Raw genomic sequence first — 14,875 nt, 5'->3', positions numbered from 1 at the left:
AAAAAATATCTCACGGCTTAAAGTGTGACTCTGCTTTATTAATGTTAAAATTATTTTAATTTTAAGCATCGATATAATTTATTTCATTTTTCAATAGACTTTAATAATGATTGGAAAACAATTGCACATTTTTAACTAATGAACGGACATTTTTACAGGAGGAACGAAATAATGATTACACCGTGTTAAGATGACCTAAAAACATTGTTCTTTAACAGTTGATTTTCTCTTTAAATAATTTCACGTTTAAGTCGTGATTTTCGTCTTTTAATTTTGATTCTTTTATATTTTCATATATTTTATTTCTTAATGAATTGGACACACAAAACAAAAGTTGTATCAATTTACTAAAGAAATCCAAACAAACAAAACAAATTTTCTGTTTTGAACACAATAGAACAAAACGAATTCATCCCACTTTTTTCGTATTGAATTCCTGGAATAAAAGGTAAGTTATAATTTTTTTTTCTTTTCATACACTTTAAAATAAAATACATCCAATAACTTTTAAAATAATCTGAAACATTAAAATAAGTTTATTTTTATTGCAATCAAATGAAAAATATTCATTTCACCATGCTTTATAACATACGTGAGTAAAAAAAGTATGAGTTTCTCATTTAAAAAAAAAATCTAAAATATTTTTTTCAATCTGACATTTAAATTTTTGTCCAAAATGTGTTTATTTCAGTAAAACTTATGAATTCTGAAAATAATAATAATAATTATCATATACAAAATAATTTAATTCAAAGTTGGTTGAATTGTTAGACAACTGAGCACAAAAATCTTTTTTTAATATTTAATTGTTTTAACATGTTACAACGAGGGACCAGATTAACGGAGAGTGTCACCAATGTTTCCATGGTGAATAGGATAACGTTTTTCTAGTACCTCAACGTAAACAAAAACATTAAAATTGTCAGAACCAGCGTTAAGGTGAAGACGAATATGAAAGTTCATAAAATTGTTTTATTTAAGCATAGAAAGAAATAATAAATCTTATTTTATATTGTTGTCATTTTAACGTGTGTGTTGATTGAACACACGAAAAAGAAAAGATAAATAATAAATCGATGTTTGTGAGAATGTTGTGTGAAAATGTTCTTGAAACGAGTGTCCTGGAAACAAGTGCTACGTTTTGAACTCTATGTACCTCTTTAAACAAATAATCAGTGAAAGTGACTCGTTTGGTGGACATCGATAAGTCGGGTAATGTGAACAGAAGTTTATCTACTGTAGAATTAAACCAACAGCTCAGTTTTGTTGGACAATATTTATGAAATTTAATGATAAAACAGAGCCCTGCAATATTTGTTTTCAAGAACGATATCTATTTTCAAACTAAATGTACATGTTATTTTTAATGATTAATGTGTTAAATATTAAATGTATTAAGGTCGAAGAAACGGGTCTGTACTGCAAAAATATCCCTTTTAAACCCCTCCTGTATGCAACAGTGTATAAATGTAATTTAATTTAATATTGTCATCCGATCTTTTTTACCATTCAAAAGAAGCTAATATTTCTTACAAATTTTTTACACAACATAAAAATAAGGAAAATCCGAGACGAAAATAGTGTTTACATTATTGAGGCTTTAAAAACAACTGTCGTTATGTTTTTGAAGCCGTAGACATACCCATGTTTTAAAAATCTATAAAACAAAATCAAACAATAGTCATCTGTTCCTGAAATTTTCGATATTTATTAAATAAACTTACATATCGAATAAAAGAGAAATATATCTATTAAGATATTTCACCATGCTATTGAAGCTGTTGTCCCGTTGGTGCAACAGGTAGCGTGACCGATTACTAGCACAAGTGTTGCGGTTTCGATCTCTATCAGTTCCTTTTTTTTCATTCCAATATTCTTGATTTCGAAATAGTATGTAATAAATACACAAGAAGACTTTTATTTAAAAAATACAAAAGAATGTTTTTGATCTACATAACGAAAATGCCATATTCAAAATATATATGATATATATCGGCTTATTTGTTACATTCAAAAACGTCACATAAATAGATCAAGTAATGGAATTTGTATTGGGTCTACTCCTAAACTAATTAACCGATCATTAAGAATATTAATTATGTGCATATGTTTATATATTTCTATGTCTTGGATTCACCCCTAAACTAATTGACAGATCATTATGAATTTTAATTATGTGTATATGATTATATAATTTTATGTATTGGGTCTACTCCTAAACTAATCCTTCACGACTGAGACAATTTTTATTTTTGTACCTCTTCTCCACGTTAAAAAACGACCCTGGTGTCTAACTCTGTCCTGTGGGGAGGCATAGTAAATAGGTACTATTAAACTAATAAACCGATCCTTATGAATTTTTATCATGTGTACATGTTTATATATTTTTATGTATTGGAATCACTCCTAAACTAATTAACCGATCATTACGATTTTTAATTATTTGTATATCTTTATATATTTTTATGTATTGGATCCACTCCTACACTAATTAACCGATCATTTTGAATTTTAATTATGTGTATATGTGTATATATTTGTATGTATTGGAATCACTCCTAAACTAATTAACTCATTATTATCGATTTTTATTATGTGTATATGATTATAAATTTTTCTGTTATGGGTTCACTACTGAACTAATTAACTGATCCTTATGAATTTTATTATGTGCATATATTTATGTATTTTGATGTATTGGATTCACTCCTAAACTAATTAACCGATCATTAGAAATTTTATTTATGTGCATATGTTTATATATTTGTATGTATTGGAATCACTCCTAAACTAATTACTCGATCATTATGAATTTTTATTATGTGCATATCTTTATATATTTTTATTTATTGGAATCCCTCCTAAACTAGTTAACCGATCATTATGAATGATTAGTACACGTATATTATTATATATTTGTATGTATTGGATTCACTTCTATACTAATTAACTGATCATTATAAATTTAATGTAGTATATATGTTTGTATATTTGTATTATCATATTCCAAAAATCACATACAATAATCAGTTTATAATGTATTTATGTGTATAAGAAATTCTATCAAAGTATAAGGTACTTGTGTAGTATAGTACTCATGAAAAAGCAAACAAATCTTATCTGTAACATTCATTAAAGTTATTAAAACCGAAAATCACGTTTAATATTCAAGTAGTATGACTTACATATGAGAAATAAGATGCTTCTTCACTATAGCACCCAGGTACCAAAACAAACAAATTCTTTACCCTGGTGTACAGAAAATGTAACACAACAGAAAATTACATAAACGTATCGAGTTTCTTCATTTTTACAGTATAGTACCCATATGAAAAACGAAAGAAATCTTGCCCATGGCGTACATAAAAGTAATCAAAACCGAAAATTATATAATATATTCCTAAACTAATTAACCGATCATTATGAATATTAATTGTGTGTATATATTTGTATATGTCTATGTATTGGATAGACCCTTAAACTAATTAACCTATCATTATCATTCTTAATTATCTGTATATGTTTATATATTTGTATGTATTGCATTCGCTATGGTGTTTAACCCACACCTGGGTCAAAAGTCTATGGTTTATATAATGGATAGAACAGTGCATTTGGAGGGTGATCCCCCAACACCTCCCTCCCGAGCTGATTTCCGCAGTTGTTAAAATCAGTATTTCCTCCTTTTGGAGCAGACCACCAAGGGAGCTGTGCGCTTCCTCTTTCTGCTGCAGCATCTTGGTTCTGACATCCCTTTTGGAGGGTCTATGTCAAAACAGTAATACACAGTTTTAATCACCTCACTGACGTCCTGCGGTGGTTCTTCTTGATCCTCGTAGAAGCGTTTCTTGATTTGGTTAAAGTGCCTCTTATGTTGGAACTTTGGGCGCTGAATGATGTATGTAACATGGCGGATTCTTCGTAAGATCGTGCCCTGTTCCCAAAAAGATGTTATTTCTAAACTGTCTAAAATACACGTTATCTCCCCTGTTAAATAGTTTTGTAGGAATTGTAGAGGTTCTGTTGCGTACTATGTGTTTGGGTAGTAGTTTATCAAATACGGATTTTATTTTCCATCCAAACATGATTTCTGCTGGGGATCACGAATCTTGTTTGTTCGGATTTCTCGTGATTCTGTAAACCTGCAGAAATTGCTGAAGGGACTTTTCTGTCGGTGTACCGGACGCCTTTTTTAATGCTCTTTTAAGCATATCGACGAAGCATTTGGCCTGGCTGTTGCTTCTGGCCTAGTACTTAGGTGTCGTAATATGCTTGACTTGATACGTCTTGCAGAATTCTCTGCACTCTATTGAGGTGAACTGTGTAGTGTTGTCGCTAACCAAACAGTCTACAACGCCTAACCGAGCAAACAATTCCAATAAAAAATTTGTTGTTGCCGTGGTCGGTTTTTTGCATCTTAATACCTCTAGCCATTTAGAGTAAGAGTCAACTACTATCAGGTAGTAAAAATCCTCCACAGGTCCGGCATAATCGATGTGGATCCTTGACCATGGTTGTTCAGCCTCAGGCCAAGGTTTATATGTTATTGGTGGTGCTTTTCCAGTTAAAGCACAGCCTTTGCATCTGTTCACCATGCCGGTAATATCTTGGTCCATAGCTGGCCAATAAACAAAACTTCTCATTAGGCGTTTCATTCTGTTTATTCCTGGATGGCCCATGTGAAAATCATTGAGAATTCTTTTTTGAGGGATTTGGGGGATGATAACCCTTTCACTGTATAACAGTATTTCATCGCAACCAGAAAAAATGTCTGAACTGGTGTCATCCAGTGCTAATTTCTGCTTCGTAGTTTGAATAAAATTATCATTGAGAGATTCTGACTTAATTTTCTGAAGTGTGATCAGCAGTTCGCGGATAATATTGTTTATTATGGTTTTTACATCACTATTAATATGTAGTGTTGCGATTACTGAATTTTCAAAAGGTTACATTTTGGCAGAAATCAGCCTCGATAGACCGTCTGCATGGGCTAGTTGTTTTGAGAGGAGAAATTGAATTGTAAAATTATAGCTCAGCAGAATAATTCCCTATCTAAATAGTCAGTTTGCAATGAATGTTGGAAGTCTTTTTTTATCAAAAAATGGATATCAACGATTTATGGTCGGTTTGTAGAAAACAATGTCTTCTGTACAAAAACCAGTGGAATTTTGAAACTGCAAATATAATTCCTAGGGCCCCTTTCTCGAACTGAGAATAATTCTTTTCTGCTGGCAAGAGAGTCCATGTTGCAAAAGCAATAGGCTGTTTCAAGCCATCCAGCATTCGATGTAGCATGCACGTCCCGATGCCATATTGACTAGGGTCGCTAGCTACTATTATGTACAACTACAGGTTGAAATGCGCTAGGAATAGTTGTAAAGTCAGGATTCTTTTTATTTCCTGGAATGATGTCTGGCAATCTTCTGTCCACTCCCAAGCCTTATCCTTTTTCAGCAATTCATTAAGTGGTGCGCGCAATTTGTGCATATTTGGGATGAACCCCTGGCAATAATGTGCCAAACTTAAAAAACTTTGCAATTGAGTTATGTTTACTGGTGCCGGCATTTCTTTAATAGCGGGCGCCCTATCTGAGTCTGGACGTCTGCCATCTTTATCGATTATTTGACCCAGGTATTTTATTATTAGTAAAAAGAACTCGCATTTATCTGCTTTGATCTTAAATCCATAATCTTGTATTCAACTGAATCTGTAGGTAAGTGTTGCTTAGGTTGATCTATAAAAAAAACTTGCTGCCATTTAATTTCGTGAACACTTCTTTTGGACTGTGTAATGGATAGAGAAAATCTTTTAAGGACCTGTTGAGTCTGATTGCGAAGTCCCTGGATCTTTTCTTTACATAAACTGCCGGAGCAGCCCACTCACTATATTCAATTTTAATCAGTATACAAATGCTTTCTAATCTTTCTAGTTGCTGATTTATTCTGTTCAGAGAAATGAACGAAACATTATGTTTCTTTTTAAACACTGGTGTGTGCCAGGTTTCAACTTAAATCTGTGGCTATTTTTGTACATTGTTGCGAGGCTATATAATGCATGTTAACGACTTAACAATAAAGAAAGCCATTATACCAGTATATATATAAAATTACATTATTTATTTAGGACAAAACAATGTAAAGTTTCTACATCGGTGTAATAATTGGGTAGTCATGCAAGGACATGTGTTTGTGGCTTGTACGCGTTGACGTCTGTGGAAGTGTGCATAAGTAGAGGTTATAGTTCATATTTTACTGAGTTAGATATAGCTTAAATATGACAGTCTTGAATTGTTCATATTGTGTGTTCTATGTGTATGCATCTTACAAGTAACAATATTTATGTGAAAAATATACAAGCCTACCCTATGTTATTGCTGTCGCTCTCAAAGTGCATGCTTATGAAGCGTGTGGTTTATCGTGTGCATGGCTTAGTGTCGAGAGAAAAAGGACGTAAACGGAAGGTTATGTCATAGATCACCGGAAGTATACGCGTGTCAAAGTTATGTTATGTTTGCACGTGCTCTGCTCTATGTGTGTGTGCTACTGCACACAGCTTGTTCTGTGTCTGTGTGTTTGATCCAGACAAAGCAAATTTTGCAGGTCGAAAGGCCTCACTATAACTTCTCCACAGGCCAGTTACTTTTTTTGTTTTCCCCTGTAAAGTGACGTTTGTAATTAATTCACCTTCAAAATGAATTTTTATACCATTAACGGCCGTCGCCGTCTGTTAGTGTTTAACATAGTCGGCTTTCGTAATATTTTCCACGTTTTGAGATGTATTATTGAAAGATCCGATTCACTGTCTAATTAGAATTTAATAGCCTTGACGAAAATGTTAACTGACGTCCTTAGTTCTGGTTTGATGTACATGGCTTTTATTCTGAGTTTTCCTACAGTACGAATTTTATGACCGATCTTATTGCACAAATGGCATCTTTTTGTAAACATTAATAATCCTTTTACCCAATGTATCTATCCGCATCTGAAACAAGCGCTCGGTGCTTTTAGTTTTTTCTGAGTTTCGTTGGTTAGTGAATGTTTGCCATTTCGACGGTTTTTCTTAGTTACTTTTTTATATTCGCAATGCCTACTTCGATATTTCTTGCATCTTTTTTTATAATTTGTACTTTTTGACAATCCTCAGTCAATTTTTGAAGCGTTAAGTTCAGTTCATTTTCTAATTTTGTAACCACTCTGCACCTGATTTCTGCATCTTTTCCGGAGGTAACCCCTTGCGCAAATACAAGACATTTAAAATTGTCTGCTGTTGGTTCAGACAACTTAAAATCATCTCAGTGTGTGTTCACTACAGCTGCGTAGGTGAAAAATCGTCATTATCATCTTTTACCACATTCAAACATCTGCAACGCTTATGGGAAAGAGACGTTTCCAATGAGAAAAGTTCTGTTAACAAATTTACCGTTTCATTGAATGATAAATCTGCTGTTTTCCGAAGCAAGATGTAATCCACGAATTTATCATGCTCAGCCGTTTCCAATTTTCGTAGAAGAAGTCTGGTTTTCTTTTGATCAGACCAGTTGCTGCAGTCAATATTAAAAAAAAAACTTCATAACGCCGAAAATACACTGTGAATGAGTTTTCCTCTTCCTCGTATTTAAAATTGTCTATCGTGGTCCATATTGTATTCTGAGAAAACGCTGACTTGCTTTCTGCGTTCACATTATTCTTAACCATTTCTGTAAGCAATTCCTCTTTTCGTAATTGACGTTTGGCTAACTGTTTTTGAACTTCCTTTTGCTGTTCTTCCGTTTCTATTTGATGTTCAGTCCAGTGTTTTTCGAATTGTGACTGATGCTTTGCGGCATCGATATGCAACTTGGTCAAATGTTCCAACACTACTTTCAATTCGTCCATTTTGCTTTGTCAGCATTAGCAATTTCAAAACGTTCGCTTAATTTAACAAAACCGTTTTATTCTTTCTTGTTTCTTCCCCCGGACAATAAAACGAACAGAAAAAACATAAATATATAAAAAGTTCATTGTGTAAAGAAAAAAATCAAGTTTATATTTTTCTCCAGAGAAAAAAAATAACGCTCGATTTTAGCAGTGAAAAGAACAAGTGACGAATTCTTTTTCCAAAAGTATAAACATTTACCTGTCTAAGTCGCGACGAACCTTTTTTTGCAAAAGTACAGCATTATCTTTGAAATTTGTGGCAAACTTTTTTCTTTTGAACTCTTATTTTCGTAATGATCTGCGTTTTGTTTTTTTTAGTTACCGTGAACCTTTCAGTTGCAAGTCTTTAGACACTTCTTTCGGCTTGATTACATTTGACTCAGATGTCGTTAGTATTTTTAGAATACTATTTCAATGCGAATATTTTTTTCTATGTCGTTACTGGTTTCGATTTTAGTATGCTCCTTGAATCCAAAGTCGTCAGTGTTTAATTTTTTAGAACACTATTTTTAAACGTGAGTACGTTCTCTGAATCCAATGTTGCCAGTGTTATGGCTTGCAATAAGCAACAAAGACAAAAGAACCACGGAATAGAGTTTAAAATTACTGGAACAACAACGTAAAAAGGTTACAACTGAAAAGAGTAGCAAACATCATCGAGCAGGCGAGGGTCGCTCTGGTGTTTTATCCACACCTGGGATCAAAAGGTCTATGGTTTATATAATGGATACAACAGTCCATTTGATGGGTGATACCCCCACAACACTTATATATTTCTATGTATTGGAATCACTCCTAAATTAATTAACCGATCATTATGAATTTTAATTGTGTGTATATGTTTTTATATTTCTAAATATTGGATTCACTTCTAAACTAATTAGGTATGTTGAAAATTTTTTCCATTGTCTTATACGATCCTGAGCAACGCTGTGCGGCCTTGCTTGTTGCAATTAAAAAAGTGAAATGTATAGAATTTCATTTTAGGATTTCTACTAAATTACATTTTTAGACATTAAACAAACACATATTAAAAGAACTGTTGAATAAAAGCGCATTTTGATTTGAATCATAAAAAGTACATATATATTTTCAACTAGATTATATTCTAAGCAATACCTGTATTTACTGGTTCTGTTTATAGTCAGACAGTACTTATTTTTAACGTGACGGTTATGATATTTTGGATGAAGTTAATGTAGGGTGTTACTTAAATCAATAACATTAACAATAAACAATACTAATACATCAAAGCAAATACTAAAAATATTGAATTTCATTTTTTGCAGATGTTCCTGATTGGACCCTATTATTGATTTTTGATGAATACGATTTTCTTTAAACATTATTTGATGGAGAAAATTACGTTATTTGAAGAGTAAAGCGACATCAGTGGGAACGTTTCTTATAATGGTCACTACTATTTACGAATGTTATAAAATAGTTTTGAAAATGTGACACATCTTGAAATGATGAAATATCTGTTAATTTTAAATAAATAAAATAATAAGATATCGAATAGAAAGTTTTGACTAATGACAAATCAAACTATAAAAAGTTACATTTTTATGAATTGTTTGATTTTCTTATAAAAACGTGAAATGTTTGGTATCTTGTGGGATGATACATCCGCATCTTAAACAAACTGATTTGTAAAATTGGAATAAAAGGGAAAACCTTTTTTTTCGTATGAATTGTATGAACATTTTTGTTTTATAAAATAATCATTAGTTTAATATGAGAACTCACACTGGTGTAAAACAATACTCTTGTAAAGTGTGTTGATATTCTTGTTCTTACACATCATCGTTAATGAGATATGAGAACTCACACTGTGGAAAAGCCACATTCTTGTGAAGTGTGTTGATATTCTTGATCTGAAAAGTCAAAGTAAGTGATACCTATTAGAACGCACTGGGAAAAAGACTAATAATAAAAATTGAAATAAAATTGACGGTAATGTTTAGTGTAAAGTATATAAAAATACTTAAGAAAATTTTGAAAAATAAGCTAAACATATTAGGTTGTTTATATGCTTGTTTTAACACACAATTGCTAGTCAGAAATGAGTACTCACACAGGGGAAAAGCCACATTTATGTGAAGTTTGTGGATACACTTTTACTAAAAAATTAACGTTAGTGAGACATATGAGAACACACACTGGGGAAAAGCCACATTCATGTGGAGTTTGTGGATACACTTTTACTAAAAAATTAACGTTAGTGAGACATATGAGAACACACACTGGGGAAAAGCCACATTCATGTGAAGTTTGCGGATATACTTGTTCTTATAAATCAAAGTTAGTGAGACATGTGAGAACTCACACTGGGGAAAAGCCATATTCATGTGAAGTTTGTGGATATTCTTGTTCTGTGAAATCATCGTTAGTGATACATATGAGAACTCACACTGGGGAAAAGCCACATTCATGTGAAGTTTGTGGATATTCTTGTTCTTATAAACTAAAGTTAGTGAGACATGTGAGAACTCACACTGGGGAAAAGTCACATTCATGTGAAGTATGTGGATATTCATGTTCTTTTAAGTAATCGTTAGTGAAACATAAGAGAACTCACACTGGAGAAAAGCGACATTCATGTGAAGTTTGTGGATATTCTTGTTCTGTGAAATCATCGTTAGTGATACATATGAGAACTCACACTGGGGAAAAGCCACATTCATGTGACGTTTGTGGATATTCTTGTTCTATGAAATCAAATTTAGTGGGACATATGAGAACGCATACTGGGGAAAAGCCACATTCATGCGAACTTTGTGGATATTCTTGTTCTCAAAAATCATCGTTAATGAAACATAAGAGAACTCACACTGGGGAAAAGCCACATTCATGTGAAGTTTGTGGATACTCTTTTACTAAAAAATTTACGTTAGTGAGACATATGAGAACACACACCGGGGAAAAGCCACATCCATGTGAAGTTTGTGGATATTCTTGTTCGGATCAATCAAATTTAGTGAGACATATAAGAACTCACACTGGGGAAAAGCCACATTCGTGTGAAGTTTGTGGATATTCTTGTTCTGTGAAAGTATCGTTAGTGAGACATATGAGAACGCATACTGGGGAATAGCCACATTCATGCGAAGTTTGTGGATATACTTGTTCTGTGAAATCATCGTTAATGAAACATAAGAGAACTCACACTTGATAAAAGCCAGATTCATGTGAAGTTTGTGGATATTTTTGTTCTGTAAAATCAAAGTTAGTGAAACATATGAGGACGCACAATGGTGAAAAGCCACATTCATGTGAAGTTTGTGGATATACTTGTTCTGATAAGTAAAAGTTAGTGGTACATATGAGTACTCACACTGGGGAAAACAACATTCATGTGAAGTTTGTGGATATTCATGTTCTTAAAATCGTCGTTAGTGAAATATAAGAGCTCACACTGGAGAAAAGCCACATTCATGTGAAGTTTGTGAATACTCTTGTTCTGAAAAGTCACCGATATTTTTGTTCTGTAAAATCAAAGTTAGTGAAACATATGAGAACGCACAATGGTGAAAAGCCACATTCATGTGAATTTTATGGATATAGTTTTTCTGATAAATTAAATTCAGTGAGACATATGAGAACGCATACTGAGGAAAACCACATTCATGTGAAGTTTGTGGATATTCTTGTTCTCAAAAATCATCGTTAATGCCTTGAATACCTACTAGACACTATCCTCGAGTGTCTAAGGTCTCTCTGTACAGGGGTTTGCCAGAACAACCTGGCATGAGGATACATTTTCCATAGAAGTAAACCCTGACCAAATATTCAAAACCACATAGTATTCGCTGCCAAATAAGATCTCCTCTGTACAGCTGCCCCCAGCTTTATCGTGGAATTTTGGACCTTCTGCAAGTGATATTACCTCAAGTAAGAGCACGAATCCAGTACTTCACCAGACTAGATAAATTATGTTCTCAATTTCTTTACTAACTCAGTGCTCAAGAGATAAAGAACTTTAATGGAACATTCCAATATCTATGTATCTCATATGACTGCAAGTGTTAGCCTCAGGTCGTGAGCCCCTTGATTCCTGAGAACTTCGACTGAAGTAAAATAAAACAAAGACAGAAAACCTCTATTCATGTGAAGTTTTTGGATATTGTTTTTCTGTAAAATCAAATTTATTGACTCATATGAGAACTCTCACCAAAGAAAAGCAATATTTGGAAACATGAACCACTTCTGATAACAGTAAATTGGAAAGTGACCATGTTCTATTACAAAGACATACCAACAGCAGATACATAAAAGACGAGGCCATCATGCCAGATATTTTAATATGGAACAAGTCCGAAAGAACTGCGATCATTATTGATATTACAATCACAAATGGGTTTGACCCTAATAGAGCTGAACGAGAAAAGATAACAAAATATTCGAACACCTGGATTAATAAAAAAAGTATCTTCAGAAATACTTAGAAGCAATCCCTGGAAGACCAAGCTGTAAGAAAATACAAATAGCAGTCATCAATGGAACAGCGTCTATTCTTAAAATAGTCCTCGCATAATTTTACATCATAACATCAAGTGTTAGTTTCAGAAAGCAGCCCCTTGATCTGTCAGAACTAAAAGTAAAATAAAAAGGTAACATCAATATTTTTGACAATATGTATGTATTCTTATTTACTGGTGAATATGAAATAGAAACTCAATTGGAAAATATCTAAAGAATTCGAATTTAATAAATATTTTCATAAGGATGGAATTCTGTTGCCATATCTGGGCAGGAGCTGCTAAAAACAGGCTATCCTGCCTTGACAGATTACAAAATAGACTCCGTGGCTTAGTGGGGGATGCCCTTTTCTCTACCCGTCAACATCTCTCCCACAGAAGAGACGTTGCGAGCCTATCCTTGTTTTATCATTATTTCCATGGCAGGTGCTCGTCTGCTCTCCAATCTCTGGTCCCCTCTCGCCAAGCTTTCACGAAAAACACCCGTCTAGCTGAATCCACTGTGAAAAATGTCCCCACTCTTTATCTGTGCCTAAATCAAAACGTGAATTCCATGAACAAAGCATAACTTTTAGAATATCAATATTAAATAAGTCAGTGGCCACTATCTGCTATGGCCTAACTAGAATCTCATGGAGCATTGGGAGTTCAATAATCTGCACTGTTGTGCTTCTATAATATGGTACATTGCTGTCCTGTGTTGTCTATGTATTTATGGTGTGCCAAGCAACACAACTTTTTGCACGGGGTTTACATGTTTCGGTGTTTATAGTGTATTTTTGTAATACTGTTTTTTTTAATTGATTTGGGTATTATTATTCTCTTTGATTTCAATAGTATTCCATTTTAAATGGACAGATCTTCTCGATAGGGCCAATAAGATCTTGTATTTTAATTCCAATTCTCTGAGTGTGTCAGGCTAACCGCTTAGTGTAATGTCCCTCAATTCATAAAGTGTTTTCTCCCCATTTTTTGATTGATTTACATGAGCTAGTTTTGGGGTTAAAAATCCAACAAAATCCACCCTCAGGTCACAATCAATGGGTCTTATGCTTTTTTTCATTTGATAACCATGAGAATCCATCCACTGATGTCATATCTTTTCCACGGCAATATACAATCGACATATCATATACTTGCACATTTAACAGTATGCATTGGAGTAGAGGTGGGACTGCAAGCAACTTATTTAAGTTGATCATTTCCAGAGGCTTATAATCGCTTTCCATCTGAAACGTACTCTCATAGGTGTATTCCTGAATCGTTCACAGACAAAAAACAATTGCTCCCGCCCTATGTTGGCATAGCGTTGTACAGTCTCTGTTAAAGATTTTGATTAAAATGCTATGGGGTTTCCTTCTTGATGAAAGGCGTCACCAAGTTCTCTACTTGGTGCATAAACTTGGATGACGGTGTGCTTTTTCTGTCAACTAGTACTTCACTTCTTTCTAAGGAGATCTCTCAATGGTGTTCTGAGATCTGACATGTGGAATGAAAGGTGGCATGTACCTATGATTTCCAACAGCTGCATGTCGGTAGTGTTCAATGGTCTATGTAACATTTTTATTTCAGTGACCTTGATGGGATTAGGGTTCATACCTTTTAGATTGTAGAGTGCACCAAAAAACGGAATCTGTTTCTCATTGATTTAACACTTTTTGCGGTTGAAACAAATTCCTTCCTACTATGCAATCCTCATTAGATTGTGAAGTTGCTTTTCATGCTCTCCTTGGGTTCCTTCAATAGCAATGAACTCATCGATCAGCCTTTGAGTTCCGGGGCGCTTTTAGATGATCATCTCTCTCTTTTAGATAAACATACTCTGAGACATCTCCAGGTAAAAAGGCATCCGTTGGAAACATAATCTTCCAAAAGAGGAGTTGAAGTTTATGGTCTCTGGTCGAGGGTAAACCTATGATAGTAGGCCCTTTTTAGATTTTGTAGTTGATAAATGGAGTTTTTAGATAAATAAAACAATAGTTTCTACTGATGATATATCAATTCTAATAAATTACATATTAGCTTCGAAAATGTTCAATCGAAATTACCTGAATATTACTGAAATTTGAAAACAACAACTTTAATTGTGTTACCCGGTGAAAAATTGAGGCGATCTTGTTTTAATCCAAAGGGGAAATTACCTCTCTTTTGAACTTTCCTGTGTCTTATAATAGTTTGTTCAAATTGTATTTTTATGTTCTTTAATAAATAATCTTCTTCCTCATCGATTTTCGTTATTTTTTGGATATAATCATCTTAAAAATATGAGTAATACGTAGATACGATTGTTTTCATGTGAAAATCAGTATTACGATTGTGATATTACCGTCCAGGAAGCGGTTGAGCTCCCCAAATAAGAAGCGAAATAAGAAGCGAACACTCTAATTCACTGAAGAAAAACGGCCAGATATGACTTTCTGTTGAATATTCGTGTGCCCAATTTACAGCGGAAAACCTTGCTGAGAAAAAAAAGATATA

At 33.5% G+C, this 14,875-nt stretch overlaps 1 long non-coding RNA gene across 1 annotated transcript; it reads left to right on the top strand.

Moving 5' to 3' along the window:
• The first annotated feature begins 200 nt into the window (after positions 1 to 200).
• LOC145270057 (uncharacterized) lies at positions 201 to 14,621 on the top strand. Its single transcript, XR_013865298.1, has 2 exons — positions 201 to 448; positions 9,206 to 14,621. It is a non-coding gene; the product is annotated as an uncharacterized LOC145270057 (long non-coding RNA).
• Positions 14,622 to 14,875: the final 254 nt, after the last annotated feature.

The sequence above is a fragment of the Euprymna scolopes genome, chromosome 46 (genome assembly GCF_053919585.1).
Source record: "Euprymna scolopes isolate OS-2025 chromosome 46, ASM5391958v1, whole genome shotgun sequence".
In the NCBI taxonomy this organism is placed as follows: Eukaryota; Metazoa; Mollusca; class Cephalopoda; order Sepiida; family Sepiolidae; genus Euprymna; species Euprymna scolopes.
The sequence above is the reverse complement of the archived record's forward strand: the minus strand, read 5'-3'. Positions and strand labels throughout refer to the sequence as shown.